Source organism: Schistocerca gregaria, chromosome 2 (genome assembly GCF_023897955.1).
Source record: "Schistocerca gregaria isolate iqSchGreg1 chromosome 2, iqSchGreg1.2, whole genome shotgun sequence".
NCBI classification, from domain to species: domain Eukaryota; kingdom Metazoa; phylum Arthropoda; class Insecta; order Orthoptera; family Acrididae; genus Schistocerca; species Schistocerca gregaria.
In genome coordinates, this window is record NC_064921.1 from 116,481,640 (window position 1) to 116,500,478 (window position 18,839).

The following is an 18,839-nucleotide window of genomic DNA, read 5'->3' on the forward strand; positions in this document are numbered from 1 at the left end:
GTTTTGGTTTAATCCTGCGTTCCGTAAAAACACCGCGTTACTCAGCTGGAGGGGGTGGGGGGATTTTGCAAGTCTTTATCGCTTCAATGGGCATTAAAATCGGAAATTTTCCTACATACAAGAGTTTAAACCGTATATTCTATGTAACGCATTTCATCGTAAGCAAATCAAATAGTTATTGAGGGTACAAGAAACATTTACTTATTTTTACCAAGCTACTAGTGCACACACGTGGCCAAGTTGGGGTAGCCAACAGAAATGCAAAAAATTACTGACACACAAGATTATTTCTTCCCTATCTATTACTCACAAACTACTGTGTAGTTACTCACTCATATTTTTTAAATGAAGCTGCACTTTACCAATGTGGCCGTTGCTCCAACCGACCATGTGGCGGGAAACCAAGTACACAAAGAAAATATATCATAAAAGAAAAAAAATTATATATAACTATGACGGAAACGCCACATTAAAATGCATTAAATGAGTTAACTTCCATTAAGCACAGAGCAATAATACGACCGTGAGCTTAAAGCTGATGGTGCGTGACCAAGGCACAAACGCAAACCTCTTACTGAAATTTAAACAAATTATGAATATAAACTCCCTTATGCGTTTTTCATGGTAATCTCACATTTGATTTCAAGACCTGGACATTAGTAACGAACAGATCTGAAACTTTCTAATACCTTTTTTAATATTACCCTAAATCGAGAACTACGTCTGCCAGTCTGCCCGCCGGCAACTGTGGCCGAGCGGTTCTAGGCGCTTCAGTCTGGAACCGCGCGACTGCTACGGTCGCAGGTTCGAATCCTGCCTCGGGCATGGATGTGTGTGATGTCTTTAGGTTAGTTAGGTTTCAGTAGTTCTAAGTTCTAAGGGACTGATGACCTCAGATGTTAAGTCCCATAGTGCTCAGAGCCATTTGAAACTATTTTGATACCAGTCTGCCCACCACCTCTACCCAGGAACTAGTGGACCTACGGCCACATCGCCTAACAGTTGCTCGTTCGAAAGGTGGTGGAGAGGGTGGTTCACCAACCTGACAGAGCCAATACTCGTGCCCTCGCGTCCTCTCTGACCTGACATGCACACTTTCCTTGTCAATATTGTTAACGTTTAGGGACTGGTACAATCCTACCATTCTACTCATGCAATGCTACAATTTCTGACTAAAGCTTTCTACTACTTCGCATAGTTTCTCATTCATACAGCCAAGGTCGCAAGACGGAGAGGATGCAGAGAAACGTGGCACATACGAAATAAAATAAATAAATAAACACTGTTTGACCCATTATCTCCTGCTTGTTACCCACTGATTCATTTCTGCCGAGTAAAAGACGCTCTCGCTATAATTCTCCTGCACCGGAATTTATTGAGAAAATATGGAAGTGGACAAAAAGTTCCGTTTCACTCCCACTGACGACTGTATCTACATTTCTCCCGAGTTCAACCTCCTGCACATTTGTCCCGTTACAGTCCGAACAGCGGAACTGTAAATATAGTCTATAGGCAAATATTGCGAAAACATGATATTACTATTATGTATATGCAATGAAAAGTAAATGCCTAGCAAAATAAAGCAACTTCCATTCCTTTCTAGCTTCATTTTAATACAGTTATGTTAAGGCAAAATATCTAAACTAGCATTGGTCCCATGATGTTATCCGCGGTTCGATAAGTCTGCGCAGTGCAACGTTAATGTCAGTATGGATGGAACAGAGTGATGATTGTACAAGCAAGCATATTCACTAATGCTGTAAATTTGGAAAGTCGTAGAAAATATAGCTTTTTCTGAGAGAATTAAGTTTTTCCTCTCGGTCATTATATTTAGATATCTGCCAACCACAGTACGGATGAAAGGCGTTGAGGACCTTATGACCAATAAAATGCGTCATGAATGAAACATTAAAATATTTTTCACATGTGCGTAAAGGTTTGTCAGCCGTATATTTCTAACTTTACCTAAGACTATTTATTGCTCCATAATCCGGACGATTTCTCAGATAGTTGCAAGTAAAACAATTTCCTAATTAATTAGTACTGAAATCAGCGAATCAGGCCGTTGCGCCAGAAACAATTAGTGTCAGTTGTTCTCATAGGGTACCTGTGACTCGAGTTCGATGCGTATTACCGTCCCACGTCCAATTTTTTTACTGTTTTTACGAAATCAAGCGTAGAATACGTTTACCAACCGCGTTGAGCCGGTACGGCTCGCTAAGTAATTTTTTTTTTCTTTCTAGCAAGTACTCGCTGCGATGTCAATATCGAGTCCTCTGGTCGTCGCATATCTTTCGCGATTTGGCTTCCCGCGCGCCGCGAGGCGGAGAGGAGGAAGAAGAAGGGGCTTGGCTGTGAGTTATCTCTGGACTGTGCGTGAGGAGCGACGTCGGTGTCGGAGGACAAGGCCGCTTGGTCGGTGGGCCCCGCGGAGGTGGTCGGTTGGGGACGGAACGCCGTGGGCTCGAGGATCCTAGTGTGGAGGGCCGATGGCGATCGTCATGTGGTCATTCAAGGGCTGGAAAATGATTTCTTGGTTCTGCCCTTGGATTAAGAGGTAGAATTATTGCGTATGAGGTGAACATAAGAATTCTAGAAGGTGCACGTTGGTGGAACGTATATCAGACTGACTAGTGGTGTAAGCTTAGCTTCGGTACGGCAGTCTCCAGTCAGAGCATTGCTTGTGAGAAGAGCGTTGATATCGGCATTGTCATCTGCTATTTAGATCATTTCTTGTCTTATTAAGAAACCTAAGTCGACCCCACAGCGTGTTAAATTCTGTTGTCTACAGTTATATCGAGTAATGTGACACTCTGGTACTGTCGAAGAGTGAACGTGGGAGGTCCTTTTAAGTCTTTAATGGAAAGATTGACTGTGGAGCTTTTCAGTTGGACGCTTATATAAATCTTGTTAATTTCAGTTCACTTCCTGCGGTATTTTACGGTTCTACCTCTCGTGACGAAATCACCGATAGTATTTTCAAAATTTACCTTGGGGCGTCATTCTGTGGTTTCGTGTGGCCCTCCCAAGAGTTTAAAGTCCCAAATATTTTGTTGTTGCCTTCCTGAGGTTGCCTTGCAACAGTTGTTGGTTTGCCTCTTATCTACCCCACCATACTGCTAGGTGTGGTATAGTCGAAGTGTTTAGTAATACCGCATCTATTCCCTTACTCGTTTTAAGATTTGCGAGCCGCATCCACGTTGATGTATAATCCTAGTATGCAAGTTGTGTATGTTGGTTGCGCCCTGTTAACGTTTTGTACATCATGGAAAATCTGTCCCGTGCCGCACGTTAACCTGAAGGAACGCACGACCAAGTTTTAGATACCTGGTAAATTATTACATCTATGCTTAATTATTTGTCATAATTCGTTGGCTGTAGTATGCATCACATGTAAGGATGTTTATGGTGTAAAGTGTTTAAAAGGAAGGAGGCTACGGCGCTGAATCTACGTTGATAGTAAGCAGATTTTATTGCATTTAAGTTGTTTTAATTAAAAATATTATGATCAATACGTATGTACGAAAATTTTGGTATTGCCACGTTGCGTTAGAATCTTATTTAACCTTGCATTAAGCAAGTTGCATATTTTTTCGTTTCGTTAAAAAGGAATTTTGAGTTTTAAGATTTGTAAATTCATTCTGAGAGCTGTTCTTTGATCTGTTAAAACAATCCTTCAGGAACTTTCATTAACAAACTATATTGAGGATCTTGTTCATGATAACGAATATTTACTCACTATTTTAAAATAAAGTTAATACAGTTGTAAGATTTTAAAGATAAAAAAGGTCTTTTATTAGAGAAACGGTGCCTGTCCGTATCCCCCACAACTCCCACGTATTCAAAGCATTGGTCTTCGGGCGTTGTTTGATATTTTCCCCGGTATCTATCCCAGCTAACACCTGCGGGGCCATATGGACCACTTGAATACTGCCGCAAACGGTTGGCTAACTTCAGCGCTAGTTAACTGGAGAACGGTGCAACGTGCCGAATTTTTTTTTTAACAATTATTTTTCACAACTGAACCTGCAACACCCTTACAACCTTTTCAGAATGTGTCTGACCACCCTGTACAGAACGTTTTTGCCTTATCCACTGTTCCTTTCTTTCTTTATTTTCTGCTTTTTACATATACAACTGAGATGTCCTTTTCAGCGTTGAAGAGAAAGGTTACTTAATGGAAACTACATCATGGATTTATGCTGCTATTTATACTCGGTGTAGGGTTTTTCTCTGTTGGTTAGTTGGAAGGATGGTTATGGGTAGGGAGCCCAATAGCGCGGTCATCGGTCCCATCGGATAAGGGAAGGATGCAGAAGGAATTGCGCCGTGCCCTTTCACAGAAACCATCCCGGTATTTACTTCAAGCGATTCAGAAAACCACGGAAAACCTCGATCAAGATGACCAGACAATGGTTTGAAGCGTCGTCCTCCCGAATGCGACTACAGTGTTCTAAACACTGTGCCATCTGGCTAGATATTTTTCTCTGTGCGGGTATTGCAAAAGCTGAAACTTTTTTCTCTCTCTTGATAGAGATAGCTACCAGAAATCCTTGGGTAACAGAAGAAATAAGGAATTTAATTGATGAAAGGAGAAAATATAAAAATGCAATAAATGCAGCAGGCAAAAACGAATACAATCGGCTCAAAAATGAGATCGACAGGAAGTGCAAAATGGCTAAGCAGGGATCGCTAGAGGACAAATAAAAGAAGGTAGAGGTTTGTCTCACTAGGGGTAAGATAGATACTGCCTACAGGAAAATTAAAGAGACCTTTGGACAAAAGAGAACCACTTGTATCAACATCAAGATCTCAGATGGAAGCGCAGTTCTAAGCAAAGGAGGGAAAGCAGAAAGGTGGAAGGAGTATATAGAGGGTCTACACAAGGGCTATGTACTTGAGGACAATATTATTGAAATGGAAGAGAATGAAGATGAAGATGAAGTGGGAGATATGATACTGCGTGAAGAGTTTGACAGAGCACTGAAAGATGTGAGTCGAAACAAGGCCCCGTGAGTAGACAACATTCCATTAGAACTACTGGTGGCCTTAGGATAGCCAGTCCTGACAAAACACTACCATCTTGTGAGCAATGTGTATGAGACAGGCGAAACATCCTCAGACTTCAAGAAGGATATAATAATTCCAATCCCAAAGAAAGCAGGTGTTGACAGATGTCAAAATTACCGAACTATCAGTTTAATAAGTCACAGCTGCAAAATACTAACGCGAATTATTTACAGACGAATGGAAAAACAGGTAGAAGCCGACCTCGGGGAAGATCAGTTTGGATTCCGTAGATATGTTGGAACACGTGAGGCAATACTGACCTTACGACTTAGAAGAAAGAATAAAGAAAGGCAAACCTACGTTTCTAGCATTTGTAGACTTAGAGAAAACTTTTGACTGGAATACTCTCTTTCAGATACAGGCGTAAAATACAGGGAGCGAAAGGCTATTAACAATTTGTACAGAAAACAGATGGCAGTTATAAGACTCAAGGGATACGAAAGGGAAGCAGTGATTGGGAAGGGAGTCAGACAGGGTTGTGGCCTCTTCCCGATGTTATTCAATCTGTATATTGAGCAAGCAGTAAAGGAAACAAAAGAAAAATTCGGAGTAGGTATTAAAATCCATGGAGAAGAAATAAAAACTTTGGGGATCGCCGATGACATTGTAATTCTGTCAGAGACATCAAAGGACTTGGAAGAACAGCTGGACGGAATGGACAGTGTCTTTAAAGGAGGATATAAGACGAACACCAACAAAAGCAAAACTAGGATAATGGAATGTAGTCGAATTAAGTCGGGTGATGCTGAGGGAATTAGATTAGGAAATGAGGCCCTTAAAGCAGTAAAGGAGTTTTTCTACTTGGGAAGCAAAATAACTGATGATGGTCGAAGTAGAGAAGATATAAAATGTAGAGTGGCAATGGCAAGGAAAGCGTTTCTGAAGAAGAGAAATTTTTTTAACATCGTGTACAGATTTAAGTGTCAGGAAGTCGTTTCTGAAAGTATTTGTATGGAGAGTAGCCATATATGGAAGTGAAACATGGATGATAAATAGTTTGGAGAAGAAGAGAATAGAAGCTTTCGAAATGTGGTGCTACAGAAGAATGCTGAAGATTAGATAGGTAGACCACATAACTGATGAGGAAATATTGAATAGAATTGGAAAGAAGAGGAGTTTGTGGCACAACTTGACAAGAAGAAGGGACCGGTTGGTAGGACATGTTCTGAGGCATCAAGGGATCACCAATTTAGCATTAGAGGGCAGTCTGGAGGGTAAAAATCGTAGAGAGAGACCAAGAGCTGAATACACCAAGCAGATTCAGAAGGATGTAGGTTGCAGTAAGTACTGGGAGATGAAGATTCTTGTACAGGATAGAGTAGCATGGAGAGCTGCATCAAACCAGTCTCAGGACTGAAGACCACCACAACAACAACGATATCTGGCCTCAGTTGTGTGAGAATACTGATGAAAAATAATATCCAAGTGGTCATACACGGCAGTCGGATGGTACCGGTAGGCCACTCGTGGCCGGAAGACAGTGCGCACAGTATTTTCAATGCGTAGAGAAAACGAAGCGAAATACAAAAAAACACGCAGTTCATGATTAAGCATGGCGGAAAGAGTTTAATTCCAGGTGTAAGCACCCCGCTCTCCTCGCACTCGCACCAAAGAGAACGCCAAAATTTCCCTCCCGGGAAATCTCGACGTCATCACCGTGGTCCATCCCGTTCCTTTGCTCACCGTTGACTACCGTTGGTTCAGAGAAGTGCGTTTATACTTCCGTGCGACCAGTAGCAGGGGTGTGCTTAACCTGCCGATATCGCGGCGCGCTTCTCACGGCCCCTGCCGGTGCAGGGTGTGTGCTGGGTAGAGGGAGGCGGGCAGCACGTCGCTCGCACCTGTGCCACTGTGCGCCTGCTTTCTCCTTAACAAATGGAGCGGCGGGCGGTCGGCGCGAAATCACTGCGTGCTAATACAGTGTCGGCCGCGGCAGAGGTGGGGCCGCGGCGCCCCCGTAATCCGATTACGGCGCCTCGCCTCGCGCCGCGCGCTCTAATCTTGGCGCCCCCGCGCTGCCAGTCTCTGCCGAGAGGGGCGCCCTAACCGCCGCTGCTCCCCTGAGGAGAGTAGAGTGCCCCGTGTTTTAGGCTAAGCCCCGGCGAGGCGCCCAGCTGCCGCGAGCACTGTTCTCCGGAGGTGCGGCGAGTTACTTATCCTCTGGGTACATACATACAGCACACTCAGAGGCAACGGTACACTGGTTCCCAACATAGGGGTAATTACCCCTGACGGGCAAAATGAAATCACCTTAGGCGTAAAAACTGAAAATATCTGATGGTGCTTCAATCGTGAGGCCAAATTACTTTTAAAATATTATTACTATTATCACAGTTTTGTAAGTAATACTGGTTACGATATACACTGATGTCCAAGACATTATGACCACTGTCCACTGCGACGTCGAGTGCGTCATGGCGGTGTATCGAACGCGTGACGCAGTATGGAAAGAATGCAAGCGGAAGAAAGTCGAATGAGCAGTCGTAGTGATATAAGAGGTTTTGACAATAGGCAAGTTGTTATGGCCCTGCGGCCTGTAAAGATAATCTCTGAAACGGCCAAGCTGGTCGTCTGTTGTCGTAATACTGTCGTGAGCACATATGGAAAATGGTTGGAGGATGGTGAAATAACGAGTAGGCCGTACGGTGTTGGACGAACACCTCTCGAAACAAAAGGGCGGAGTATCCACCGCTGTGTAATCTAGGAGAGGCGGCGATGTGAGGTCAGACGACACAGTACAATGATGGTGCAGACGCTAGTGTTTCGGAGCACATTCGACATCGTCAGTAATGATTACAGAGGGCTTAGTACCAGTGGGCTTTCGCTGTGGATCAATAGGAACGGGTTGCCTCTCTGATGATCCGCATTTTTCGTTAGACGAGGTCGATGGTTGAGTTCTTAAGAACCGTCATCCAGGCAAATGCTTGCACGAAACATGCACCGCGACACAGATTCAGACCGGAGAGGGCAGAATTATGCTGTGTGTGGCATTGAGTTCGGCTTCCATGGGACCAGTGGTGGCAATTGAAGGCAGCATGTCACTAGCGAACTACATAAACTTTACTGCGGACCGCCTGCACCCCTTCATGATTGAAGTCACTTGCACGGCAACGACATTTCCAGAAGGGTAACTGTTGGTGTTGCAAGGTCAGAATTGAGCTATAGTGGTTTGAGAGGCATTAAGGCGAACTCACACTGATATCATGGACAGTTTTTTTGTGACAGACCTGTACCCACTGGGACACATACCGGGCTCCAGCTGCGTGCCCTTAACCCATCATACCGTAATTTGTAGCAGCTGCTGGACCTGTGCGTAGATCTCTAGCGCCCCATACTTCTGAATTCCTGAAAGGGTCTTGTAGAATCTATAACAAGCAGAATCTCTGGTGTACTGTGTTTGAAAAGTGGAACGACATGCTTTTAAACAGATGGACATAAGGTTTTGGTTCATGGCTGTATATGAATAAATGGCTGTATATGAATAAATATATCGTGTGTTCAGAAATTGCCGTTATAAACTTGTAGGACTTGTATACGGGAGTGAGTAGATAATATTTTGAATTGGAACCCATGTCCGGAAACATAGCGTTTCTGTGCTATAACCATTCAGAAACATTAGGCGTGACCCAGTGCATTAATTGCTTTCCAATTCCACTCATTAACAACCAAACAAATTGATCCTGTTCTCATTGACGAACTCTCTTCAACGGATGCAGTGCGGCCTCTTGCAATAAGGGTGTACGGTGGCTCCTTGCAGCGTCACAGCCGACCAGTGCGGCCGAGCGGTTCTAGGCGCTACAGTCTGAAACCGCCCGACCGCTACGGTCGCAGTTTCGAATCCCGCCTCGGGCATGGATGTGTGTCATGTTCTTATGCTTAAGTAGTGCTAAGTTCTAGGGGACTGATGACTTCAGAAGTTAAGTCCCATAGTACTCAGAGCCATTTGAACCATTTTGCAACACTACAATCACGTCTGTTGACCAAAGGTGCTCTTCAGGAAGCCGTTCGGTGATTGAGGCGAAAAGGGTATACGAATGAGTCGGAAGTTGTGGAAAACGATCTTGATAGAGCCCACGAGTAGCTCTTCCATTACCGTGAACTTCTTCAGTCAGAGGGACCATCTCTGTGTACCCTACAATGGTTCAAATGGCTCTGAGCACTATGGGACTTAACTTCTGAGGTCATCAGTCCCCCAGAACTTAGAACTACTTAAACCTAACTAACCTAAGGACATCACATACATCCATGCCCGAGGTAAGATTCGAACCTGCGACAGTAGTGGTAGCGCGGTTCCAGACTGTAGCGCCTAGAACCGCTCGACCACCTCGGCCGGCTGTACCCTACAAACATGTACTTAATCACATTGCTCTGACACTCACACGCAAGTCAATGAGGCTCGCACCCGGTCAGAGAGGTAGGATAGACGTCAAATGGCTTCAGACGATCCGACGTAACCCCCCCGCCTCCCCTTCTCACCATGAGTATCCTTTAGCATACCTACCTATTAAACATATTTTGAAAGGGCCGTATCGTATGCGCTGACTCTCCTCTACAAGTCCTAGAAGTTTCTAACGGGAATTTCCGAACGCCCTGTGTAAGTTATCAACACATTTTTTTTTCTGTTACTAGCAGGAATGCGTGAAACTGTGCCGTGGAGGTTACAGGTTCCTCACATAGTCCGTCCACTACATACGTACTTCATGCTTTGCACTTTACTTGAATGACAGCAAAAACGAGGCACAAACGTAAAAAACGCTAAATCTCTCGTAAGAAATGTTTTCTCCCGAAGTTGTAGATAGTTCCTACATTAGACCAGAAAGGGAATATTTCGCCCGTAAGGGACGGCATTATATGGGCTGCGACTATTGATAAATACATTAAAAAATGTTTCTGCGACATTCGCTTGTTTATTTTGCTCCTACGAGTTTCAGTGGTTCACGCCATTCTCCAGATGGAGAACTGTTTACTTACGTAGCTGGTTTTTGTGAAGAGTACAGAAGTCTTTTCACAGTATCAGACAAAGGGCTACATAGGTTATGTTTCATCTTTTGCTAATGATAACGATATTTTCTAAAGAAACCATTTATTTCGATAGCAAAGGACGCAGCATAACCTACACTGCCCTTGGTCTGCTACTATGAAAAGACATCTGTACTCTTAATCAGCACCAGCTTCATAAATAAACAATTCTCCACCTGAAGTTGGTGATATGAAACATCAAGAAACGTAGTGGCAAAGTAAACAAGTGAGTGGCGCAAAACAGTTTTATTTGTAGACCAGAAATTGCTTCGTTACTCACTTCAAAATAGCTAAACGAACTAGTTGACAGCACAACACATCAGTAACTAAATATAGTTATGGGCACAACATTATTATTATTATTAATACTATTAGGCACAAAGTATTGACAGCATGAAGTCTTCAAAGGTTTTGCATCACCTCGGTTCTGAGAGTTCCGGAACCTCTAAAGAAAATTGGAATAGAGATCAACTTAAACATGATTACCACACTTTTTATTGCTCATGAAAACCACACGTTGCAATTTGTACCACCATACAGCGAGATCTTCAGAGGTGGGAGTCCAGGTTTCTGTACACACCAGTACCTCTAATATCCAGTAGCACGTCCTCTTGCATTGATGCATGGCTGTATTCGTCCTGGCATACTATCCACAAGTCCATCAAGGAACTGATGGTCCACATTGCAACACTCCTCAACGGCGATTTCGCGAAGACCTCTGAGTGGTTGGGTCACATCGTCCATAAACTGCCCTTTTCAATCTATCCCAGTCATGTTCGATAGGATTCATGATTGGAAATCATCCTGGCCACTCTATTCGAGCGATGTCGTTATCCTGAAGGAAGTCTTTCACAATATGTGCACGATGGGGGCGCGAATTGTTGTCCATAAAGACGAATGCCTTCCAAATATGCTGACGATATGGTTGCACTATTCATTTATTGTAACATTTAGTTACACGCTAGAGTTTGAGATACAGGGGAGAGGGAGGGGATGTATGTGACTGCACACAGGGCTTAGGGGTAATAGTGTAAGGTTGGGAACCGCTGCAGTAGGGATACACAGTCCGGGTTGCCTCTTCATCTAAGACATTTGTAACACACAAATAAAAGTATTCCATGAATTTGGTTAGTAAGTCGGCGGGACAAAACATTCGTCTCACTGTGCAGACCTCATGCTAACACCGCTTAACACTGTCCATAGAATTGACAATGGGTGCATTTCGGTGTGTTTCTTCTCATGTACGATACCCAGCTCAAGCCACTCACATGAATGTTGTAGATATCATAGAAATTTTGTGTAAGATGAAGACCAGATGCTTTAGCGGATCAGTCGATGTCCGATAGCGTACCTTAGTGTTCATAAAAAAAAGTATGCATACAGCCGTGTGCAACCGGATCTTCTCGTCTTTAAACATAGGAAAGACCGCGCATATTCATCAAGCAAATGTAGCGAGAAGGGCAGCGTCCATCTAACTGAGAAGAAATGTCCTGGTTCACGTTCACGGTAACCTGAGTAACTAAGTTCAAGGCACGGTGCTAAGAACACCCCACGACGTGTACCACCCAAAAGGAGTCAAAATCGAGACATTACATGACTCTGGTCAGCTACTCTCCATTTTCCGTTTTGGCGCGGGGAAGATATGCAGCTTTATGTGCCGCAGATAGCCTCTTGAGAGGTCCAAAACGTCCATTGCATACTCTTCCTATCCCACTTTTCTCCATAAACTGGTTCAGATATATCTGTATTCACAGCTAACACTAGTTCTTGTTGGGTTTGTAGCCAATTGTAATTGGCACGAGGAGGAACTCGTACAAGGAGCCAGTCGGTTCAGATCTTTTTATGCTCATTATCCTTACTTCGTGTTACATAGCTGCAAATGGCGTACCATTCTTTTTTACGTAAAACACTTGAGTACTTGCGAATGTTACTTCTCAACAAATTTCACTTGCGAAATCCTCTTGAGAACTTAACCACGTATTATGCTCCTTTCAGAGCGACGTTACAGCAAGTTTATTACTTTTCATCCTCCGACGAAGCGTTGGGATGCTATAAAATACTTTTATTTATCCGTTTTAGTTCGTTTCTTTCATCTTATTGAGGCGCACCGAGTGGACTAGTCGCGAACGATCCGGGATGAAGGTCCTGGGCGGTGAAGATAGAAGTAGTGAGGGAGTGACCGCCCGTGGAGTCCAGACGCCGACGTATATCTCCCCATTACATGAGAAACAAGACACGTTATGCAACTCATTTGACGAGAAGAGTACGTTAGTATTTGATTACCGGTATTGTTCCCCGTTCACTCCAGTTCGTGTAAGGGAACAGATTGACAGTAGGCTCCCAAGACTATGAACTTAGGTTTTAAGAACCAATGTCTAACACTGACAGCCAACAGGAGGAAGTGATGTAGTTTGAGAGTGTGTTCGCAAATGCTGAGCACTCAGGTCAAACTGTGCTCTGGATGTCAAAACGTCGGACCTACTTTAAAACAGGAAATAATCGATGTAAAGTCTGCAACAAATCACACCTTTTTTACTCTGACACACTGTCACAAAGTAGTCCGGGAATTACTGTATTATTCCACATGGACTGCTGCTGGATTTATTGATCTCAACATCGTTAGTTCGGTGTGCTTGCCTTTCTGAAGTCATAACTCAGTAAAATAATAAACACTAAGCAGAATAAAAGATAAGCTTTTGGCGTGTGGTGCTATAGAAGAGTGGCAAAGATTGGGTGGATAGATAAGATCACCGATGAAGACGTAATGAATCGAATGGGGGGAGGAGCGCTTTATGCCTCAGATTGACCAAAACAAGGAGTAGGGATGTATTAACAGAACTCATTCTCAGGTGTCAAGAGTTAGTAAATTTGTAATAGACCGAAATTTTTGGAGGTTAAAACTGTTAAGGAAGACCAAGGCCTGGCTACAATAAACATATTAAAATAATCGTAAGTTACAGCAGCTATTCAGTTATGAGTACAACAACTTACCACGAAAAGCGTTAATACGCATTCTTTACTCTTAAGTAGATACGGTGCTCGTGTCCAACCATGTATAGCCTACGCAAACGTAAAATCTGTCCACAAGCCTGGCTGACTTAACGATATCCTCCGCATGGCCGACATTGAATGCGATATGGAGGGGCGCGTGCGTCAGCACACCCCACTCCCGGCCGTTGTCAGTTTTCATAACCTGGAGCCATCACTAAACCAAACAGGTGAAGTGAAATAGCTGATGATGCTTAACAATAATAAATATATACTGACGCAAGGTACTTGAATTACCAACTGAAAATGGCGTAAAGACCAAAATAGCGGATGTGAGTTAAACAAACTCTCTGACAGTCCAGGTTAATAAACTCAGTAACATGCAAGGCTCAAAATGGTTCAAATGGCTCTGAGCACTATGGGACTCAACGGATGTGGTCGTCAGTCCCCTAGAACTTAGAACTACTTAAACCTAACTAACCTAAAGACATCACACACATCCATGCCCGAGGCAGGATTCGAACCTGCGACCGTAGCAGTCGCACGGTTCCGGACTGCGCGCCTAGAACAGGCAAGGTGAAATACGTTGTCATTTCTGATGTTTAATAGGTCACTTCTGATAACTGGCAGGTAAGGCGACATTATATAAAATGGAGGTCCAACTTTTTAAATGCAATACAGAAAATACACGTGCTGCACGAGAAAGGTGCATCGAACACGACACGTTCTGTAGATAACTGGTGATAGCTTACGGATAACTGTTTTCATTGGGGTAAGAGGTTCATCAGTGGGATTTCGAGTGCACAAGACAGTCTGCCACTAGAAAAGCGGAACAGACAAAATTTCTGACGCCAAAATACCGACTGCAACTTCTTACTGTCGATTTACTCTGATAGGTTGAGTACAAAAACCTGTGTGCTATTGGAGCTCGCATTATCTTCCACCACTATGACATTAAAGAGTAAGTTCTCATTATATGAGCCAAAGTGTTATTTTGCCTGGAATCATATACCCAAGTACAGGGTGACAAATATTGCACTATATGAAATAAAATCGTCATAACTTCTGAACGGTTGTCGTAAGGACGTTGAAACTGCACGGTTGGACGCGGGGTATGATGGGAAATGTATGTGCATGCATAGTTTGGTTTAACAACAGAGACCATTTTCATTTGGATGGGTTCGTCAATAAGAAAAACTGGCACATCTGGGGGACTGAGAATTCGCATTTCGTGTTCGAGAAGGCTCTTCACCCTCAGCAGCTGACTGTGTGATGTGCAATGTCCAGTCACGGAATAATCGGTGCGATATTCCTTAATGGTTCGGTGGCTAGCGAACAGTACTAAAGGTTTTGGAAGATAATTTATCACCATTATTTAAAGTTACCCTGATTTCCACAATATGTGGATTATGCAAGACGGAGCTTGGCACCCATCGAAGCAGGAGAGTGATGTCTTGGAGGAGCAGTCTGGGGACTGTATTCTGTCTCTGGGGTACCCAGGGGCCACTGACAAGGGCCTTGATTGGCCGCCATATTCTCCCGACATGAAGACATGCGATTACTTCTTTTGGCGCTGTACTGAACCAAGGTGTACAGCAATAACGCCAAATCCATTGCTGAACTGGAAACAGCCGTTCAGGAGGTCATCGACAGCATCGATGTTCGGACACTTCAGCGGGTCATGCAGAATTTCACTGTTCGTCTGCGCCACATCATTGTCAATGATGTCAGGCGTATCAAACACGCCATAACCTAAATCCGAATATCTTTAGAAACGTTTACGTATTGAATAAAGTGTGTACACACAGCAGTTTGTAAATAATTTACGATTTTTTCATATAGTTCAATAATTGTCGGCCCGTATGTACATCACGGTGCCACGTTCCGTTCTTTGATTTCTGTTCTGATGTTGCTTCTGACCAGTGACGGTAGGGAGTCGATAAATGTAATCCACGCCACGAAAGCATTGCCGTCTTGCAGGGTCTCCAGACGTTTAGTCGGAATACGGACCTCCGCTGAGTACTCTAGGTTACTACATTTCTCACAGACGTCTTTGGTGACGATGTAGTCGATGCAAGATTCTTGCAATGCTATTTGAAAAAAATTTATGCATTAATTACTGCGGCCTATCATTCCAGAAGTTTTAAATGATGTCAGTACCGGCCGTGAAAGCCAACACTGTACGAATCATTGAGCGCTATTTGAGGTTTTCCTGGCGGAATAACTCCTTGAAAGATTCTAGTGACTTATGTCCGATACTCTCATGGAAACTGCACAATATTTCAACAAGGCTGCTGCTCTTATTTACAAGTGCAACTGACGATGACGAACAGCAGCCCCATCGAAAGAACGTGCAGTTTCCACGGCACCATCCGACGCAACGGTCGAGCTCCTTACAAATAGTCAGAGCGGCGTCAAGTATTTTTCTTCCTATGTCCGAGAGGAAAGGGAAAGTCAACATAATAAAAATCACCGAGTTACACGTGACTATTCCAAAAGTACATTACTGTGTTGATATGTGGATCAATTCTGCACAACCCCGTGTTACATGCTTTGAAGGTTACCGTGTGATTATTGACGGTTGTTTTTCTACAGTTTTACCGTTGTGTGCTCGGAAGTTACCTCGATGCCCGTAAGTGACAGTCACATTTATGTGCAGAATTTGCAACAATTACTTGGAGGAGGACGGAGAGAATAATGTTTAACGTCCCATCGACAACAATGCCATTGGAGACGGAGCACAAACTCTAACTAGGAAATGATGGGGGAAAAAATCGGACTTCCCCTTTCAGAGGAACTATCCCGATATTTGCAGCAAGCGATTTAGGAAAATCGCAGAAAATCTTAATCAGGATGGTCTGACGTGCATTTGAACCGTCTTCCTCCCGACTTGAGTCCACTGTGCTAACCACTGCGTCACCTAGTTCGGTAGAATTACTTGGAAGACACAGAACATTCATTTTTAAATCTGAAATTATATCTTCCAGTGGTACTCTTACCTCCCACTAAGTGTTCGTATCCGACAGCAGGGATTTTCAGTTAGCATCCAAATTATTGGTCGGCTCGCGTTAATCCCGTGTTTAATTTGGGCACTTTGTCACTACCGAGTGGCATCTTGTTCCTCTCTCACTTATTATCTGAACGAGTTGCTCACTTTCCGCCGTCAGTGGCAGCAGCAGCGTCTATTGATAGTGCTACTGATGTCACTTCTTTCACGTGACAGTTATATTTCCGTGTCATGGTGTGTGTGGCAGTTGGTCAGTTGTGGAGTGGCAGCGAGGATGCCTCTGCAGCGTGTGATCAGGCTAGGGCCGCTGGCAGCGTGCACGCGCGGACGGAGTTGTGTGGCGCTAGCTGCGAGAACTGCTACGTTCGTCGCCCACCGCACCTGCATATTGGAGTTATCAGTGAACCTGTCATAAAAACTCAACCGTTGCGACGTGTCTTCGTTGACTGCTGGTTGTTCCATCCTGCACTGTCCTCGTAAGCAGAACCTGATGGTGTGTTGGAGTCAGCAAAATTTTTCATCCATCTCCATGTATGGTGTTTAACCTTTGAAATGATTATAATTTATTAGTGAAGTGCACCAGCAGTATCTTCTGCCTTGTGGCCGTTAACGTTCCGGTTACCTGCCTGGTCGTTGGCGTAGTTTTCTGACAGTGTATTTTCCACGACGTGGCGCAGTTCGACAGCTTGGTGTTGTTCTCTTTTCTGTTTCAGTTTTTATTGTGCCTTAACTGTGTTTATACACCAATTATCAAGACATAATCCTGCTCAGGTCCTCGTCTTCGCTTGTACCTTTGGTTGTCGTGCTGTTGGTCAGATGGAAGGGAGTTGATTAGGCTGTTGGTTGGTTCGTCAGCCATCCGTAGGTCGTTCTGCAACCTGATTGTTTAGTGTTACACTTGTCTGTCTAACCTAAACCGTGGTCAGAGTTTCCTCCCCAGGCCGACCCTTGGAACCCTTTTGAGCACCACTGTTTGTGTTTGTCATTTGATTTGGTCACAGGTAATGTGCCAGGCGTTCAGCCGTGTATTAATATTGTCTGTTTTATGTTTAGTATATGGCCTTCAGCCGGACTCCATAACAACTTTAAGATTAGGCCTTCAGCCGTGTTTCATTTAAAATTCTTGTTGCCCTGTTTTATGAATCAGTCGCGTTTGTTTCAGAATCTATGGCTTTATTATGTAAATCTTTGTCTGTAAAGTTTCTCTTCAATTATTTTGAGTTCTTGAAACGGCCTTCAACCATGTTCTGTAAATGTTTATCTTAAGGTTGTCTTTAAATATTCTTGTGTAATTGCTTGGGCCTTCAGCCGTCAACATAATTCAAGTTTTTTAAGATGTTATTCTGTTGTACTGTGTAAAAGCTTATCTTTAAAGTCTCTGTTTATTATGTAAAGAAATTTTTTCAAATTTGGCTTTCAACCGAAAAATTAACTTGAATATTCCTTAATATGGCCTTAAGCGGAGTTTGTAAATGCTTGGCTTTTAAAGAATTTCCTTAGCTGATCTGTAATATTATTTCGGCCTTTATCCGAGAATAAATTGTAATTTTACTTAAGTAAGGGCTTCAGCCGTTACTCTAAATCCTGGTGTTTTAAAAGCAATCATTTAAACTTATTCTGGAGAAGTTACTTGGGCCCTCAGCCGTGAATTGATCTTTGTTGTTTTAGGGAGGAAACTTCATTGGTTCCAGGAATAAAGCTGTGTAATTGACCTTGGCCCCTTTCCACGACCTGATCCGCTCCGTTCTACGAAACCAGATTTCAATTATTACTATGCAAGGGAGTTCTAAAAGTAATGCAACACATTTTTTTAATGAAATAACGTTAGTTTCACTCAGGATTGCAATACACCAAATTATTCACCACCCTTTCGGCTACAACACCCTAATTTTCAACACAATCTGCGTTCAATGAGACCGCCTTACGCCACCTTACTGGGAGGGTCCGCATGCTTGCATGGTATCACTCTACCGGTCGGCGTTGAAGCCAACGTCTTGCTACATTAATAACGTCCACATCATCCATGCACTTCATTCGGCCAATCAGATGCAAGCCGGTAAGTGCGAGATACGAGCTGCAGAGTGGATGAGGAAAACCAAATTCAGTTTTGTAAGGTCCTCTCGGGTGCATAGACTGGAGGGAAGCTTTGCGCTGTCATGGAGAATTTCGTTGGCATATTTGTGACGACGAATACGCTGTAGTCGTTTCTTCAATTTCCTGAGGGTAGCACAATCACTTCAGAGTTTACCGCTGCACCACGAAGCAAAACGTCAAACAGAACAAACCTTTCAGAGTCCCTGAAGACCGTCTCCATAACTTTAACGGTTAAGGTGCGGCACTGAACGTTTTCTTGGTTGGAGACAATGAACCCATCCTTATCGTCTGTGACGGTATCCGACAAAAAAAAATCGTCGCTATCAGTCTCGCAATGCGCAAGCAACTCCACACTGGTGGTCCTTCGTGGTTCATTATCGTCTTCGGCGAGGAGCTCAGTGGGCACACAACTTTTTGCCCCAACTGGCGGACGAGTGTGTCATCACTGCCAACAGAGATGTTGAGTTGCGCTGTGAGGTGTTCGATTGTGGTCCGTCGAGCAGCTCTAATGAGGGTGTCCGCACGTTCCAACAATGCAGGAGTCACAGCTGTGTCCAGCCGACCGGTACGTGGGACATGGGACCGGTTTGCGAGACCTTGTTGCAATGATGACAAACGCCTGGCCCAACGACTCGCCGTGTTTATGTTCACTGCGACGTCT